This window comes from Schistocerca cancellata, chromosome 1 (assembly GCF_023864275.1).
Source record: "Schistocerca cancellata isolate TAMUIC-IGC-003103 chromosome 1, iqSchCanc2.1, whole genome shotgun sequence".
Classification (NCBI taxonomy): Eukaryota; Metazoa; Arthropoda; class Insecta; order Orthoptera; family Acrididae; genus Schistocerca; species Schistocerca cancellata.
In genome coordinates, this window is record NC_064626.1 from 546,414,086 (window position 1) to 546,433,695 (window position 19,610).

Genomic DNA, 19,610 nt, shown 5'->3' on the forward strand with positions numbered 1-19,610 from the left:
TTCTGAAAAGTACAACGGATCAACACAAGTATCCTTCTATCCTCGGGAACCACCTGTGCCCCTCTATGCAGTTTGTTTTTTCCTCGGAATAACGGCATCTTGGTGATCTGACAGGAACCGGTGTTACCACTGCGGCAAGGCTGTTGGCGCTTTTTATAAACGCTAACAAAATTCATCATTTTATAGATTGTAAAAACATGTGTACACTTTCATCTTTTAATTATATTTGTTTCATCTTTCCATTTTTAAAGCTAACTATACGTGCGTGGTTCGAAGAGCAGCAGGATGCGTTTACCGTACACCCCTGGTCACCAAACTCCCCGTATTTAAACCCACTCGACAATCTGTCGGAATCGCTTGGGTTGTTCGAGCCACGGTTCCTCAACCGAGAAACATAGCGCAACTGGTCACTTCCAGCGGCGACGTGGCTCCACATCCCAGTTTGTACCTTCCAGAACCATACTAGCTCTCTACCTCCACGTCTCGCTGCGGTCCGTCTTCCAAAAGGTGGTTATTCAGGCTTTCTGTGTGTCGTCACGTTAATGTGAATGGAGAGTGTAATATGGTGTGGCTCAGTCTTCCGGAGCAAGTCATTCAACTGAACTCCACTTACGGCGACTTGCGTCTCTCTACCCAGTTATCTAACCGGGAAACGAACTAATGTTTAACGTGGTATTAGAAACACATGTAGTTTCTGGCGAATATCCGTATCACTGAGGGGTGACTGCTAGGTTTAAAAATCAGAGATAATATATCCGTGGTACGACGGTGATTCAGTCTCGGTTTCAAGCACGGACAACACCAACTTGCCCGACTAGGATTCTGCTCAAGCTTCGCTGTTGCCTGGTGTTGCGGTAATCTAACGCTAGATGGCAGCGCCACCGTTTATAGAGCGACAGCCAACTTCAGCACATGACAGCTCATCCAGTTTCCACGAAATATGAATAAACTCCGGTGACAAGAGTCGTGGAATAGCGGTATGCACATATACAGATGGTGACAGTATCGCGTACACAAGGTATAAAAGAGCAGTGCGTTGACGGAGCTGTCATTTGTACTCAGGAGATTCGTATCGGTTTCCGAAACGATTAAGGCCGCACGACGGGAATTAAGACTTTGAACGCGGATTGATAGTTGGAGCTAGACGCATGAGACACTCCATTTCGGAAATCCTTATGGAATTCAGTATTCCGGGGATCCAAAGAGTCAAGAGTGTACCGAGAATACCAAATTTCGGGCATTACCTCCCACCACGGACACGCAGTGACCGACGGCCTTCACTTGACCAGCGAGAGCAACGGCGTTTCCGTAAAGTTGTCAGTGCTAACAGATATGCAACACTGCATGAAATAACCGTGGAAAACAGCATGGGACGTAAGACGAACGTATCCGTTAAAACAGTGCGGCGTAATTTGACGTTGACGGGCTAAGGTAGCAGACGAACGACGCGAGTGGCTTTGCTAACAGTACGATCTCGACTGCAGCGCCTCTCCTGGCGTCGTGACTCTATCGATTGCACCCTAGACAATTGAAAACTGTGGCCTGGTGGGTTGAGTCCCAATTGCAGTTGGTAAGAGCTGATGGTAGCGTTTGAGTGTGGCGCATACTCCACGAAGCCATGGATCCAAATTGTCAACAAGGCACTGTGCAAGCTGGTGGTGGCTCCACAATGGTGTGGGCTGCGTTTACATGAAATGGACTGGATCGAACATTGCTGGGACATAATCGAAAGGTCAGTTCGTGCACATAATTCTGCACCTGCGACACTTTCGCAATTATGCACGGCTATAGAGGCAGCATGGCTCGATTTCTGTAGGGGACTTCTAACGGCTTGTTGCGTCCATGCCACGTCGAGTTGTTGCACTGCGCCGGGCGAAAGAGGAAAGGAGCTGCGACGCGATATTACGAGGTACCTCACGACTTCTGTCACCTCGTTGTAGACGATATACATGAACCTTTCTCTTGAACCAGTCTATACAAGGGAGAGAGTATGTGTGTGTGTGTGTGTGTGTGTGTGTGTGTGTGTGTGTGTGTGTGTGTGTGAGAGAGAGAGAGAGAGAGCGAGAGAGAGAGAAGAGAGAGAGAGATTTCCTTTGTGTTGTTTTCGTTTGATGTTTTTATTGTTTTTAATTTCTTCGTATACAGTACAGTTACAAAACTACGGATTACACAAAATTAATGGTTTTTGGATACTATGTCCTATGACTAGGAAATGGTTTTCTGCTCTACTTGTACATGAAACAGCAAAATACAACTGGCATTGCGGAAAACACTCTGAGAGTAAATCAGTTCCAGTTTGACTGTACGATCTTGAGCCTCGTTTATTGTTATTGCAAACGAAATTTTGATTCTCTTAAACAGAATGTGTAACACAGTTGGGATCATTGATGCACAAGGTATGAAATCTGCTGGATCTGTAAGGGTAGCGGTCGCAATGACATTTCTTCGCACAGTTTGTCTGCCTACGAGTAGGTTTACAAAAGTTCGTACGACTCAGATTACGTTGAACTGTAAATACACTCCTGGAAATGGAAAAAAGAACACATTGACACCGGTGTGTCAGACCCACCATACTTGCTCCGGACACTGCGAGAGGGCTGTACAAGCAATGATCACACGCACGGCACAGCGGACACACCAGGAACCGCGGTGTTGGCCGTCGAATGGCGCTAGCTGCGCAGCATTTGTGCACCGCCGCCGTCAGTGTCAGCCAGTTTGCCGTGGCATACGGAGCTCCATCGCAGTCTTTAACACTGGTAGCATGCCGCGACAGCGTGGACGTGAACCGTATGTGCAGTTGACGGACTTTGAGCGAGGGCGTATAGTGGGCATGCGGGAGGCCGGGTGGACGTACCGCCGAATTGCTCAACACGTGGGGCGTGAGGTCTCCACAGTACATCGATGTTGTCGCCAGTGGTCGGCGGAAGGTGCACGTGCCCGTCGACCTGGGACCGGACCGCAGCGACGCACGGATGCACGCCAAGACCGTAGGATCCTACGCAGTGCCGTAGGGGACCGTACCGCCACTTCCCAGCAAATTAGGGACACTGTTGCTCCTGGGGTATCGGCGAGGACCATTCGCAACCGTCTCCATGAAGCTGGGCTACGGTCCCGCACACCGTTAGGCCGTCTTCCGCTCACGCCCCAACATCGTGCAGCCCGCCTCCAGTGGTGTCGCGACAGGCGTGAATGGAGGGACGAATGGAGACGTGTCGTCTTCAGCGATGAGAGTCGCTTCTGCCTTGGTGCCAATGATGGTCGTATGCGTGTTTGGCGCCGTGCAGGTGAGCGCCACTATCAGGACTGCATACGACCGAGGCACACAGGGCCAACACCCGGCATCATGGTGTGGGGAGCGATCTCCTACACTGGCCGTACACCACTGGTGATCGTCGAGGGGACACTGAATAGTGCACGGTACATCCAAACCGTCATCGAACCCACCGTTCTACCATTCCTAGACCGGCAAGGGAACTTGCTGTTCCAACAGGACAATGCACTTCCGCATGTATCCCGTGCCACCCAACGTGCTCTAGAAGGTGTAAGTCAACTACCCTGGCCAGCAAGATCTCCGGATCTGTCCCCCATTGAGCATGTTTGGGACTGGATGAAGCGTCGTCTCACGCGGTCTGCACGTCCAGCACGAACGCTGGTCCAACTGAGGCGCCAGGTGGAAATAGCATGGCAAGCCGTTCCACAGGACTACATCCAGCATCTCTACGATCGTCTCCATGGGAGAATAGCAGCCTGCATTGCTGCGAAAGGTGGATATACACTGTACTAGTGCCGACATTGTGCATGCTCTGTTGCCTGTGTCTATGTGCCTGTGGTTCTGTCAGTGTGATCATGTGATGTATCTGACCCCAGGAATGTGTCAATAAAGTTTCCCCTTCCTGGGACAATGAATTCACGGTGTTCTTATTTCAATTTCCAGGAGTGTATAAACCGATAAGCCACAAAAACAGCTTTCCTGATATACAGGTTTATTGTTAAAACGGACTGCGAAGAAAAAACAAAAAGTACATTGCTGTGCATACGATTTTTGTTTAAAATTGTCCATGTGAATTTTGTAGAGTATCGTGTAAAAATTTTGAAGTAAATCGGTTAAGAACTTTCCAAGATTTTTGCTTACAACATTTCTCCTTTATCCAGAATGGTCAGAAACAGTTTGATAAGCTTGTAAATGTGTTGCAGGGTAGTTTGTGCTGAAAAATAATTGTTAAGAAAAGAATTCGATGTGTAGCGCCGTTTGTGAGTTTAGTTCTTTGTTTGGTTTCCTAATACCGAACAAGAGAGCGACACAAAAATTGGACGTGTGACGATAGTAAGCATCGAACCCGAACCAAAGGCGGAGCAATCTCGTGCTCTATCAGTACGCTGTGAGAACAACTGACGATAATTGTATCTGGCAGGCCGCTTGAATTTGCGCCCCCAAGTACCTCATTGGCTAACTTCAATGCTACGCAACTAGGAAACGGCGCAACGTATCGTATTTTTTTTCTTAACAAATATTTCGCAGCACAGGCTTCCCTGCAGCACCCTTACAAGCTTTCCACACTGTTTCTGACTAATCTGTATATTAGTCTAGATTAAACTTTATACATATAAGATGTGAAATACGTCAAACATTATTTCCTTCGTCTTCATAGAAAAAGGGGAAATTCACAAGATGAATTTCGCAGCTGTATTGTTCTGCAGGTGATGATGTTACTGGTCTAAGAACTGCAGTAGAATTGTCGTGTAGAGAACATCATAACGCGCTTGTCTAAATTTTCTGAGTAACGTTTCTCGAAAAGAACGTCATTTTGCCCTCCAGAGATTCTGATTTGAGTTCACGCAGCATCTCCATAATATTCGCGTGTTGATCGAACGTACCGGTAACACATCTAGGAGCCGCCCCCCCCCCCCCCGCCCCCTCTGTATTGCTTCAATGTCTTTCTTTAATCCGACTTGTAGATATCATAAACACTCGAGCGACAGTCAAGAGAGAATCACACTAGTTTTCTATATGCGGTCTCCTTTACAGGTGAATCACACTTTCCTAAAATTCTCCCCATAAACCGAAGTCGACCATTCGCCTTCCCTCCTACCGTCATTAAGTGCTCCTTCGCTATGACTAGGTATCTAATAGGCGCGATTGTATCAAGCAGCACACTAGCAGTCCTGCATTCGAACTTCCTTTTTCCTACTCCTCTGCATTAGCTTAGACTAAGTTTTTTTAGATTCATAGCAAGCTGTGATTCATCACTCCAACTAGAAATTCTGCCCAAATGATCCTACATCCTCCTAAACTCACTCGACGACGACACCTTCCCGTACACTACAGCGTTATCAGCAAATAGTTGCAGGTTGGTGCTCAACCTGTCCTCTAGATCATTTACGTATACAGGGAATAAATGCAGATCTATAACACTGCCCTGGTGCAGTCATGACAATACCCATGTCTCTGATGAACATTCGCCTTTGAATAAAACTACTGGGTTCTTTCAGACCTACTTAAGAAGTCTTCGATCCGCTGACATATCTGGGAACCAATTCCATATGCTCCTACATTTGTTAAGTTTGCAGTGGGACACCAAGCCAATGCTTTCCGGAAATATAGGTGTACGGAATCTGCCTGATGCACTCCACCCATGGTTGACAAGTTATTGTGTGAGAAAAGAGCAAGCTGAGTTTCGCACGAGCGATGCTTTCTTGCGTGAGCGATGCTTTCTTGCGCGAGTGATGCTTTCTTGCGCGAGCGATGCTTCCTTGCGCGAGCGATGCTTCCTTGCGCGAGCGATGCTTCCTTGCGCGAGCGATGCTTCCTTGCGCGAGCGATGCTTCCTTGCGCGAGCGATGCTTCCTTGCGCGAGCGATGCTTCCTTGCGCGAGCGATGCTTCCATACTCAGTACTGGTTCGTGAACAAAAGCTTTCCCGTCTCACGGATATTTGCTATATTCAAACTGAGAATATGTCCTAGAATTCTGCAGCAAACTGTGTTAAGAGTATTTGTAGTTTTACGGGTCCATTCATTTATCTTTGTTATATACGGGAATCACCTACTTTTTTCTCCAGTAGTTCGGGACTTCGTGCTGTGGGAGAGATTAACGATAAATGCAATCTAAGTAAAGGGCCAGTGTCGTAGAATACTCCCTGTGAAACTGACTTGAGATTCCATCCACACCTGGCGACTCATTTGTTTACAACTCCTTCCATTGGTACTCTACGCCAAGGATGCCTCGTACGGGAGTCTGTGCGAATGTCAAACGACGGTATGTTTGCACGACCCTGCCCCTCTCAATGATTTCGTAAATGTGAAATTTAAAACTTTGGCTTTGCTTTTGCAGTCTTCCATTGCCACACCAGACTGTCCAATGAGTGACTGGGTACAACGCTTCAACCAGCTTAGCGATTCTACATCTAAGTATGTGTGGGACAATCATGCGAAATACGGGCAAAATCGGTGAGTCACTGAGTGGTTGTCCCTCTGCGAGTGCGACTGTATCCACTCCGCTTTGAGAACAGGCGAAGCGCGACTGAGCCGCAGGCGGGAGGGGCACGTGAGGACGCAAACCGCGTCCGGCCCGCGCCGGCTCGCACGGCTGAGCTGGGCCCGTCGGAAGCGCCGGGCCTCCGGCCTGACACGCTGCCCCCTCCAGGGTGCAAGGCTCCCCCACCACCCGTGACGTCACGCGACTCCGCTAGGGGTCACCAGCTGGCGCGCGATCCGAGTTCAGTCGCGTCTCGGCCTCCGCAGGCGTGGTTGCTGTGTTGTGTTTACTCGGCCCAGTCCCAGCGCCTCCGCGACGCCGCGTCTTCTCCGAGAGTGAAATGCTGTCTGGCTGCTGAAGGCGCCCACCAGCATCACCTGCACGGCTCGTGCCCAGCTCCACCTAACTGTTTCTTTTTCCTGCATTCAGTGAGCGCATAAAACAACGGTAAGGGTTAATACTCCCGTTCTTTTTCATCATACCACTGTTTGTAAACAAGCGACAATTCGCTGTTTATCTACAATAGCTAATGTGAATGTAAGTGTTCGTTCCGCTGTGGAAATTCAAGTTCGTCGACAATTATTGTTTATACCATCAATTTGTTAGTTATAAGTTAAGACCTCCGTGACATTGTTTCTCCGTGATTACATCTATTTTACTGCGAGACTGAACACGAAACTATATTGGATTGTATCCCGAATTCTGCCTTCCTCAATAAAACGAAGACATTTATGTTCGAGAGGCAGTGGACATTAGAAAAGCTGCTCGAGCCAACACTGATTTGGGCTTCGTGTTCAGAGACCTTAAGTACGAAATAGATTTTGATTCAGTATGAGTCATTCGCATACTTGTGCGAAATCCTCGTGGATTACGTTTGTTATGTTTAAATTTGCCTTTCAGATCCAAGTCTATTCTTCAGCATAAATGTTATGGTTTCGCTGCGGTTATAAACTACAAATATTGCTAATGCTGTTACAACTTTCTGCTATTGTCATGATCAGTTCTGTGTTTATGTGCTGAGCAGTATATAAATTACTGAGTACTGCACGACCGTCAATAACATAAATATTGCATTTCTGTGCGGTAACTTCTCTGTTCGAGGCAAGCAATTTTGCAGCGATTTCTTCTCAATACTCTGTTAATAGTAAAAAACGCTTAAATGAAGACTAGTCTAGGTCGATCAGGTGTTTCCACGAGCGATCGTTTCGAGTATATGATTCGAACAACAAAAACACTGAATATTCCAGATACAACACTGAAGACGTGCTGAGTGACTAGTGAAAATTTTTTGTCTTTTTGAGGTGTGTAACAGAAATGCTGTAAAATTTGAACTTAAGAGTCTTACATAAATGCAGCAAATATCCCGTGAGAAACATGATCAGAGGATTCAAAAAATTGCTCTTTCGGACAGCATCTACAAATTTCCTCCATCTCCGCCCCTACCCATCCTCTAATAGAGCCAGCGAAGCAGAAATTAATTTAACAATAGATTTCTGCAGTCATTCTGGGCACTCTCCAGCCATCAATGGTTCCGGAAAAGATCTTCCTGTATGGTTCAATAAAAGGTATCCCCTACCACACACTTGACGGTAATTTGGAGGGTATAGACGTGTTAAAAGGGTTCACACCAATGATTATGACTTCCAGCATTTGTCTTCCTAAGGATAAAATCGACTGTTTTTCGACACCTTCAAACCACCGGCCTCGTTGAAATCATCGGTTTTTATTACATTTCACAGGATGCTACAGATAGTTACGTTACCGTATCTGTACACTGGCGAGTGTGCGTCCTAATGTTAGTCGCCGTCGCACGCAGTAGCAAGTGTGTACGTGTCACCATTAGTCTATATAACCCCTGAATTAAATAATGTGATAGTACCCTAGATGCTACGTGTTACGTCCACTGTGATTGTGTTGGCGCTGTTACTGATGGTGATGAATTGCCACTGCGACCCGAGGTTAGCATGAGAGATCCAGAGACTGAAGCTGTGTCGCTCCGTTTCAGACGTTTCCGCTGCTGTACATGATTCCGAGAATGCTGGCCTCTGCTTGCACGTGTTCTCTCTCCAGCAATTTATTGCTCGTTTAACCGTTTGACTACTCGCTAATTGCCACGTACATCTGACGCAAGGCTTAATTTTAGTGTTGTACCAGTCGTCACTTTGAGTCTGGCCGAAAGGAGCAGTTAGCAACTGTATCCGATCATTTACTTTCAAGCATTTCCCAGTGAGCAGTGGAATATTCCTGTGGCAAAGCCGACGCATATACCTACTGCATCCTTAACTACTTCAACATTCAGGGGTGCCGAGAAACGTGGGACAGTTCTTAACACTTTTGGTTCTTTATAGGGACCAGGTCATCCGAATTAATGTTTTCCATAGTTTCTCTTGTTTGTGTGTGTTTCAATTATATCGCGTGCCGTTAATTACTGGAGAGAGAAAAAACTGCGTTAACAGTATATCAATTCGTGAAGGAACACTTTTTCGCCCCTTCCGTGTAGCTGGGGTACTAGACACGAGATCATTCCAAATGCGATACTCATTTAAATGTGAGTCCAAAGCACATTCAACTGTGTGATGCTGGGAAAACATTTTTCCCATTTCATGAACTTCAAGGTAGTGAAAAAAATGATGAAACTGTTGCTGTAGTCGTAAAGTGCCAAAACCGCCGATGTGTATGCCAATATTCTGTAAGGGCATCCCTTTAATCTCTCTAATGTTGGGACATTTTAGACAAAATAATCTTATGAAAACTGTAATTATACTCTTCTATGACAGAATAAATAACAGACGTTACGAGTAAATCAGCATCTTTGTGATTTCTTTTATCTCAAGTTCAAATTATATAAAAATGTGACAGCACGGAGTTACGAAACTCATCAAGGTGCTTCGTAACTGCACTCGAATAAATGACGCAATATTTGTGACTTGTTCATCTCAGTGCACGCTTCGGCTGTTCCTGATTACATTTGCATCCACGTTTTGATAGATTGGTGACTGCACAGCAGATTAGAGTCGGAGATCCCATTTGCAAATAAATCGGGGCAAAACCGCTGACAGTCAGATTTCAGCGTCTCTTCCATGCGCTAACTAGAAGACGTGCTGGAGCCACAGCAGTTGGCGCACGCTCTGGAAAAAAAACTATTAGATTTTCCGGTTTCTCGTCGAGTGGTGACTTCTTTGCGATACCACACGACGATGAACAATGAACTGTTTCTGCTCAATGTTACTGAAAAGTGGCAGCTGGCGAAGTAATCCAAGAAATAGATTTTCCATGCATAAACCGAGTGATTGTTAATATTTATGTAGCTGGCTTCAAGCGAATCGGAGATATGAGGAATTTTTTCCGTTCTTCGCTGTCTTGTGAACAAGAGTTTTAAAAACCCGTCTGCTCTTTATTCCATTTTCCTACTGTATTCTTCTGCCTGTTGAACCCTGCTGGAGCTCATTGCCATTTTCTGATAATCATTTATTCAGAGTTTGTGCATAGTTTAACCCGCCTACCCCACTTTGTTCTGTGCTGTCTACGGTAGAGCAGTGCATCTCTCACTGAACCAGATTGCTTAGTGATGTGGTTAGTCATTGCAAGCGTATTCGTCAAAAGCGACACCCAGATATCAGTACCTTTCCCTTGCTTTACTTAAATCACTTCATGATGGTCCAGATGTACTCTGATAGCGTCTAATATAACGTAAGGTTTTCGTTTAGCTGCAGCACGTGAAGCTGTATACCACAGAGATCCCCATCAATTTAATATGGTAAAGATGGCCAACAGAAATACATTAGCGTCAAACATGGGCCTTAATTCGAAGAAGTAATTTCTGAGAATGTACGTCTGGAGCACAGCATTATCTGGTAGAGAAACATGGACTGCGGGGAAAACCGGAACAGAAGGGAGTGCAACCGCGCGGCCGCCCGGTCGCAGGTTCGAATCCTGCCTCGGGCATGGATGTGTGTGATGTCCTTAGGTTAGTTAGGTTTAGGTAGTTCTAAGTTCTAGGGGACTGATGACCTTAGAAGTTAAATCCCATAGTGCTCAGAGCCATTTGAACAGAAGGGAGTAAAAAAGTGGCTCAAATGGCTCTGAGCACTATGGGACCTAACTTCTGAGGTCATCAGTCGCCTAAAACTTACGACTACTGAAACCTAACTAACCTAAGGACATCACACACAGCCATGCCCGAGGCAGGATTCGAACCTGCGACCATAGCAGTCGAACGGTTCCAGAGAACCACTCGGCCACTCCGGCCGGCAGAGAAGGGAGTAAAGATGTGGTGCTGCAGAGGAATGTTGAAAATTAGGTGGACCGATAAGGTAAAGAATGAGGAGTTTCTCCACAGGATCGTCGAGAGGATGAGTATATGGAAAACTCTGAGCAGAAGAAGGGACAAGATGACAGGACATGTGATGAGAGATCAGGGAATAACTTCCATCGTACTAGAGGGAGCTCTAGTGGGTAAAAACGGTAGAGGAACATAGACTGGAATACGTTCAGCAGGTATTTGAGGACGTAGGTTGTGTAATTGCTACTGAGAGAGGAAAAGGTTGGCGTAGGAGAGGGACTCATGACAAGCTGCATCAAACCAGCCAGAAGACCGATGACTCAAAAAGAAATACAAAAGTTCGATACACGTCATTTGATACAGACGTAAACAATACAGGGTGCCCAGAAACAGTTCGGAAAACTTGTGCTGACAGATAATTGCTGGAGAAAAATTCTATGTTGTCCCGTTTCAGAGTTAATGAGCATTGAAATTAACCAATCAGGCCTTTGCGCGCGTAAATTCAAGCAGCCCACCAGATACTATTACTGTCAGTTGTACTCATATCGTAGATGATAGCGCGCGAGGCTGCTCAGCCTTTGGCTCGGGTTCGATCCCTACTACCGTCCCACGACCAGTTTTTGTATCGCTCTCATGTTCGGTTTTAAGAAACCAAACGGAACACGGTTGGCGATACCGTCTCCGGCGGGCCGCTTCAATTTTATCGCGCTAACACCTGATTCGCTAGAAAATACGTACCTTTATCCTTAGCTTCTGAATGCTAAAATTTCTGAGGTTTTACTGACGAGATTCGCGGGCGGTATGTTGCCATACACACACAGCCAGGTTGGCGTCTATGACTTTATACATAATGAAATGAAATGATCGCATGGCAATGCTGGCCGGAAGGCCCCATCCGGGGAAGTTCGGCGGGCGGGTGCGAGTCTTACTACAGTCGACGCCACACTGGGCGACTCGCGTGCCGGTGATGAGGATGAAATGATGGTGAGTACAACACAACACCCAGTCCACGAGCGGAGAAAATCTCCAACCCGGGCCCGATGCATGGGAGGCAAGCACGTTACCATTTTTTCTTTTTTAAAATAATCTCATTTTGTTCATTGTATTTGTTCGGGTCGGACGTCTCGTGACAGCCGTTGAAGTTCTTTGCTGATCCATTCACTCAGTTTTTTTTTTTTTTTTTTATTATTACAGAGGGTAGTTAACCCTCTGACCGAACACGCTGAGCTACCGTGCTGGCCTCAGCTAAGCGGCGGACACTGGCGTTAGTTTCTTCGTCAGCTAGGCATGCCCCGAGCGATGGCCGTATCTGTGGACTCGGCTTGAATTGAGACATGCCTTTCAGACATATTGGTGTCGCGTCACTGTTTAACAATACTTTGGATCTATCACTCACTTTGATGTTTTTCTCACTGCCAAAAACGGCCGGCGCATGACATAAAAATTGATGCGCATCAAGGGCTTAGTGGACTCTGGGATTCTAACTCCGGCATAAGTAGCTCACGACACCAACAAAGCTCATGTAAGATTTTTATTTGAGGTAGCTGATGAGAAAAAGGTCGATCTTCGCAAAATCGTGACCGCAAATGGATCGGAAAATGCTTCCTCACAAGAAGCGGCTGGTTTTAATTGAATCTAAAACACTTCTTGAATTGCTGCAGGTTTCCCTGCGTATCATGCTAGGACAGTACCTGCTAGTAGGCGCATTCTGTTGATTTAGCGAAAGTTTTAGCATAAATTTTATTCCTATTTATTATTCTGAGGCCGTGAAAATTTAGTCGCTGTATAGCAGCAATAAACTTCTAACATTGTTAGAATCTTTTTTTCTATTCTTCAAGAAAGTAACTTTCCTTTTAGTTACTATCATGATGACGATCACTATTCTGCCCCTTCCGCGCCGCACTGTACCGATGTTATAGTACAGGAGGTAAGTCTATATAACACTCGACGTCGGCGTATGTTCAGAACAGCACAAGTGTAAAATTTAGTCGCAGATTAAAACTGTGTTGCACCGAGGTTCGAACGTGGCACCTACGCCTGTCGCGAGCCAGTTCAATACCGACTGACCTACCAAGCATCGCTCAAGACCCGCATCCACAGAGTTACTTCCGCCGCTGTCACTTCTCCTACCGTCCAAACTTCACTGAGTTCTCCTGCAGACCTTAAGAGACTAGCACTCCAGGAAGAAACGACAAGCGGAGGAAACGCACACCTCACCTAGGCGACTTTCATATTGTAAATTTTTTTTATGAAGCTTTGCTGTAGTGGCATGGCAATTACCTTATTCTCTTTCATAGGTATGTATTGAGATGTTTTCCACAGCTGTATTAATTACAAAATATAACTGTAATTCTACTTTTTGACTTGTTCGACATCGCTGAGAAACCCTTCAATTGTGACCTGTAGAATCAACATTGCATTTCAGTTTATCAGTTTAAGATATGTTAGGTCTAACCTGCATTTCGTTTGTATGACATATTCCGCATTCACGAGATCCTCGTCGCTATGAATGTATGATACGAATTAAGTACCTTATCTAATTTATAGAATATTTTTCTTCACCGTTATTATTATTATTATTATTGTTCCGTATTGGTTTACCTTTAAATGTTACTGATATAACGATAATGGTTTAAACAATGAGTTATCAATATATTAAATCTATTCTCCAACAAACTAGTCTACAGCCGTTCAACAGAACTGTATTTTGCAGTCGCCAAGAGAGTGAAGACAGCAGATGTAATATGTGATATCGTCTCCTTTTGATCTCCATATTTTCTACAGCTCTCATACATCTCTTGCTCATTCAGGATATACTTGAGGTAGCTCCTGTATTCAGTTACCAGATATTGTATCGCTGTGACAAATTCCTCAGTTTCTGCGTCCATCAACCAGTTATCCCATGCCTGCAAAAAAATGGTTCAAATGGCTGTGAGTACTATGGGACTTAACATCTGTGGTCATTAGTCCCCTAGAACTTAGAACTACTTAAACCTAACTAACCTAAGGACATCACACACATCAATGCCCGAGGCAGGATTCGAACCTGCGACCGTAGTGGTCACGAGGTTTCAGACTGAAGCGCCCAGAACCGCACGGCCACACCGGCCGGCCCATGCCTGCACATCGAAACGATCCGACTAATGTCATCGCATGTTTCCTACGCATATTTTTTAAAAATCTAATCTAATTCTTCGGTCTATTGCTATTGGTTTAGACATCGTGTTCTGGAAATTTTTGCCAGATTGAGTGGTTTGTAATTAATGTTTGCAGTTTAGATTGCTTTGTGAAGTTACTATTGCTGTTGTTGAAACACATCTGTGCAGCTGCTCAGTAACTTTCAGTCCCCTGCTCCCCTTTTCCCACCTGGAATAGTTAAATTTTCAACAGCTATTTAGTGTTACAGGTATCACACTTCCTGAAAGTTCCCCGTTTTTCCAATGAATTTCTTCCCTACCATTTTCTGCCGTGTTAATGAGATCAAATGTCTAAAACAGCAAAGGAAACAGCATGTGTGTTAGTGGTGATGAAGGTGCTTCTTCTATTTGGTTTCAATTGTAGAATTGAGGAAATTCTATTGATATGATTTAAGTTATCGTGATTTTTTCTCTCGCGGTTTTATGCTTAAGTCACTTCTTTTGTTTTAGCCAATAATCTACCACTTCCTCATACCTGGAAGGCTGCTGTGCCTTACATCAACACACTTCCACCGCAATTGCCCACCGCAGTATATATTATCACTTCAGGTTATCTAATCCCATATTCTGTTAACTATGAAAGACTTCATACCTCACCCGTTCTTGTTATACCTCTACATCCGGAATTTTATTTTGGGCATACAGCATCTAATTTTAATTACGTGGCGAATCGCCAACTTCTCTCTAACCTCTGCTCTCAAGAACCCCGCATGTGCGACAACACTTGCGGACGGTCTTAGGTTGAGGGCGAAGTTAGTTCTAGCGCTGCGATCAGATTTTGGCACGTAATTAGTTCCCCACTGGCGCGTGGGTCCTGGACCAGGTCGATGAACATTAATAATTTCATGCTTGGGTGGCAAACTCGATTACAGCAACAGCGTGCCAAACTTCGCGTGAAATTGTCTCGAGCTTCGAAGGAAAACAATTTTTCGCCTCTCTACAGCATACAACAAAAGGGCTGTTGTTGCGTGGAGCCGGTCCGCGCTATTCAGAGCCTCTGGTATTAATTGATGTACTTGAAATATCCCAAACGTGCAATAACGCTCATCGTTGAACATATTTGTTTCGTTTTGTTAACAGGACCCGTTTTCGACGTTCAACCGATATACGATGGCTTTACATCAGTAAGGAGTCACTGACCAGCTCTACACTGTCGGCGAACGTAAGTACAGTAATCCTTATCTCACGTGTAAATCATGTAAGGTTACAAAAAGATTGATCGATGTTAATTTCCAAGATACCGGTTAGAAGACAATGAGAATAGCTGTCATACAAAAATAGTTTACTGCATGCAGTTCGCCAACAATAGACTGTTACGTACATGTATCTGTGGTTACACTTAGAGTGTAGAATAACGTGACCAGTACAATCACGGTCTGCGATCTCAGTTAACCATCTTCTGGCTGATTAAGTAGCATTCAATAAGCTATAGAGGTTTACCGTGGAACCGGAGACTACACAGATAGAGATAGCATCCGACCGCCACATAGACGGCAATCGACATGGTGGATTTTTTTTTTTTTATTTTCCACAGCAGGTAAACATCGACCTTCAGGTGGAGGATGTAGCTGTGTTTAAGTGTTAGCAGTTATGTGCGTATTACGTCGGCAGTCTGTCATGTTTTGAAAATGGGTATCACATCAGTAATTGTGAATCCCGAAAAGAAATTTTACATAAATAATAGAGTGCTTTCGGGCCATCATCACAGCTGTTTCCACTCCCCTACACGACTTCCCAGTCACCGTCAAAGACTGTGAGCTATTCCGCTATCACCATATTGCACTGTGAAGTACTGCTGGTGCTGCGCTTCTATTACAGCAGAGTTCTACTCCCGGCGCCCTGTATGCCCTTTGATGCTCATTTCTCTTTATTTTTTTCGCCATTTTCCAGCCCTGATGGATGACGCAGCAGGCGAGTTGTCAATAAATAGTGTCGGATCCTACGCCTAGCTCCAGTTAAAACCTTTGTTGCAGTTAATTAGATTTTCCGACATCTTCATTTGTATAAACTCATTAATTATACTGTCCCACATGGTTGTTAACACTGCGATACTGCTCTCGTCTATTTTATTTCCTGATTTTGCTGGAGGCAGCGTTCGCCGACACCTGATTTGCTTGGTTGTTTCAGCTACGTGTGTCCGTGATACTTCTTGCACATCTCCTCGATTGATCTAACAATCTACTCCGCGGAAGACGTGCCATGAATAACGCGTGGAAGGCAGTACACATCAGGCTTCCGGAAATCTCGATCCTTTTTAACATTGCAAAGAAGACTTTCCATCTGTTGTCACTGCAGTGAAATACATCAGATGCAGTAGTACCGTAGCAGGCTACTGATCTCTCCGAAGAGTGGGCCAGTTTAAGGCTTTATTTCTCCGTTCCTACCTCTATCTCAGGAATCGTTGGTTTTGTCTTCATCGCCCGCTCAATTTTACATGGCAGCCTACAGTAATACAACACAATTTGCGATTAATTTTGCAGTGTTTACGCCATCAGATAGGTATTTACTGTCAAAGTAACGGGTAATAGAGCTGTAACGTGTAACAAAGATGTTCTTCTTACCTTATACGTAAAACCACAAACTTTCAAACTTTCGATCATCATAGATATAGCTCTGATGGAGTTACCTGATTGTTGATGTAAATGTGATGGGACTTAGGTGTGTAGAATTTTTTATTGAAGGTTGCAGTCGCGAAAAACTGAGAAACGGAACATTGCTTTCGTAAGTTCTGGTGAGACCTTCATGCTCTTGGTACAGCACATACTGAAAACAGTCTCTTTGAGTATTTAAGACTCGACTTAAAAACATTTATTTTCCTTAGTGCATTCAGCGAAGTGACAGAAAATGAAAGGGAAACACAAATTTGGGAATTTTATATAACTTCTTCACTCTTGCCAGTGTATTTTCACTAAATTGCATATTATATATACGGTTGACAATCAAGCTGTGCTGGACGCTCCTGTTGTGTGCACAACTTTCTCTTAAAGCAATGTCTAACGTGCAGTATGCGCTATGCTCTGATATAATTATAGTCGCAATTGCATCGAAGACATTTTTCTTTCCGAATAGCTTGACTTTCGTCATTAAATTATATCCTTACATTCAGGATGTGTCAATGTAAACCTGTTTCATTTCGTGAACGGTTCAAGAAATCGCAACGAGGTTTTCGGCAAATGACACAATGCAGAGGACACACACGTTTTGTTTAACCTTCTCAACTGTTGTATCAATCGAGATACTGAAGTATGTATTTTTTTAACTAAATAATTTTTTAACGGAGGACGAAGGCTCTTGAAAAGATGAGTCCAGTGACATAAATCTTGTTAATGTTGGCTTTGAGACTTTCCGCAGTAGCAACCGCGGTGGTCTAGCGGGTGGAGCGCTACACTCTGGCCCTGGAGGTGTCGGATAGGCACTGCAATTTTCCCTTCTTTCGGTCGCCCCCATGGACGGCCTGCTATTAAATTTGTACCGCAGATTGTTTTCATTGTGTGAAAGGCGGCTGGGCTGATGGACCGCTCCCCCCTTTGTAGTGTCGCGACAAAGAAAGACAACACCGTCGTGTGCTTGCGCCACAGACTTTACTTTCATCCTCAAAGTGTTCTGAAAATGAAATGCAGTGCCGCTAGAATCGAATATCACTGTAACCACCACCAAGTAGGCCTCTGTCGTCTCATCAAATCTTTCGACTCTTTGTTGGTTTCCACAAAAGCTGTTCACTTGAAGACTTATACGTAGACACATTTGAAATAGCTTTCCTAAAACCTTTCTTTACCTTACGCAAATCGTAATTGACGTTCTGCCTATGAAGTAGGGCCAATAGGAAATACGTTTTACCTTACAAGGGGACCATCAGCTCTGTTGATCATAGATTTTGGTGAGTCTCAGTTATGCTGTAGAGGGACCTGTGCTGAGTATCTGTCTAGCGGTTTTCGTACGACGGCCCCTAGTTTCCGAGAAAATAGATGTTGAAATTTTGAGTGTACGTGTTGTACGTAAAACGTCAGCCATGGTTACGACTAAGCGAAAATAGCGTACTGGCTATCATGCAGAAGACACTAATTCAAATGTTATTCGCATACTTTTTTCCAGTTTCATCGAAAAGAATATCATTAAATACTGTTATGAAAAATCGTTCAAAAATACTCATTTTCGCTGTAATAGAGCACACTTTCTTCAGATTTGTGGTCCGTAGTTAGCACGCAAAATATTTGGATAACGTTCGCTTGATTGGTGCGGAGGGCAGACTGATCAGGCACTATACCATCAAATCTTTGTAGATAAAAGGAAAGAGAACACCAGCACAGCAAAATTTCTCTCACCCAAATATACTCCCCTTCGCCACTCCTGTGATGTTCATTTTTGCAGGCAGCTTAAAACTTTCACGAAAAAATTCAAAATGCTCCTAACCTGCTAAAAACTAATAGAGAAATCGCTGCTATGGAAGATTCCATAAAATACATTCTTTAATTCTCCATTAGTTTAGCGTCCCGGCTTTCGTATCGAAGTTGACCGAAAAAGAGGAATCATTTTTAATCTAAGTTTACGAACTGTGTTTTCCGGTATCGATTCTGGAAAATCCGTGTGCCAGCAAGGCAGTAACTTTCATTAAATATGCGTGGTGCCTACGAATTTGACTTTCGGTTACTTCTGCGACAAACACCGCCCGGATTTCTATTTAGAACAGCAAGCGACGTAAGCTAAGCGAGTAAGGCTATTCTGTAATCTTTTCTGTAACAAACGAAATAAACACTTGAAAAAAATTACTGTAATGATTGATTTATTAATGACATTTCTACGACGAAAAAGACTGTTTTTCATTAATTTTTCTTGACATAGGGATATTATGTAATGACACGCTGCACAATGGAATTTATAAATAAGTACACGGGCTAGATTTGAACCTGTATTGTACGCGCAAACCAAGTTGACACTCGGCGCGGTGCCTGATGGGAGCGACTGCAAAGACATTTCCCATGTACAGCCGCTCTCATAAGCCAGCGAGCCGAGTGTCAACGTCGTTTGCGCATTTAACACTGTCAGCGTGATGTCGTGGACCCCAGCCGCTGCACTACTTGTACTTGATGGTAAATATGACTAACGCTGTAGGTATTAAGAGGTACGCATAAAACTTCAATATCTATTTCCTCGGAAACTAGGGTCCGTCGCATGGAAAGCCACTAACCAGGTACCCAGGACAGGGCCTTCATCAACACACTTTGTAACTTACCCACAACTCACATGTAACGTACCTACAACAAATATAACCTATGTTCGTCTGTGAAAATGCACACGATAAGCAACATGAGCTATCAGTAATCGGAATCTAACACTGTCTGCGTGTTGTATGAGTGTCATTTTCACTGTCATTTAACCCCTCAACACATTGTTACGGGAAAAACTTAAAACTAATATTTGGATAAGTTATCTGACGGCGTATTTAAATATGAAAAACTACAGGAACAAATGAATCTAAAACAATGAATACCTAAGCTGCCTGACTGCGTTTTTGAATAAGAATTTACAAGTGATACAGAACCTGACTTGTGCAACGGAATTTACTGGATTAGAGTACATGACGTGTTGTGGTGTGTCAGTGGCCCTAAGTTTTGCACTCACCTCTTTAGATTCAGGCTTTTTCCATGTGGTGTACAGCA

General features: G+C 44.4%; 1 long non-coding RNA gene across 2 annotated transcripts in view; it reads left to right on the plus strand.

The window, feature by feature from the left end:
• LOC126179974 (uncharacterized) overlaps positions 1–19,610 on the plus strand; it is a 584,069-nt gene that overhangs the window by 352,573 nt on the left and 211,886 nt on the right. Inside the window, exons 1-2 of one of the 2 annotated variants that reach the window (XR_007536684.1) lie at positions 6,735–6,921; positions 15,034–15,115. This is a non-coding gene — a long non-coding RNA (uncharacterized LOC126179974). Of the gene's footprint in view, positions 1–6,734; positions 6,922–15,033; positions 15,116–19,610 lie in introns of those variants that run through there. The other variant, XR_007536685.1, reaches the window with a different exon arrangement.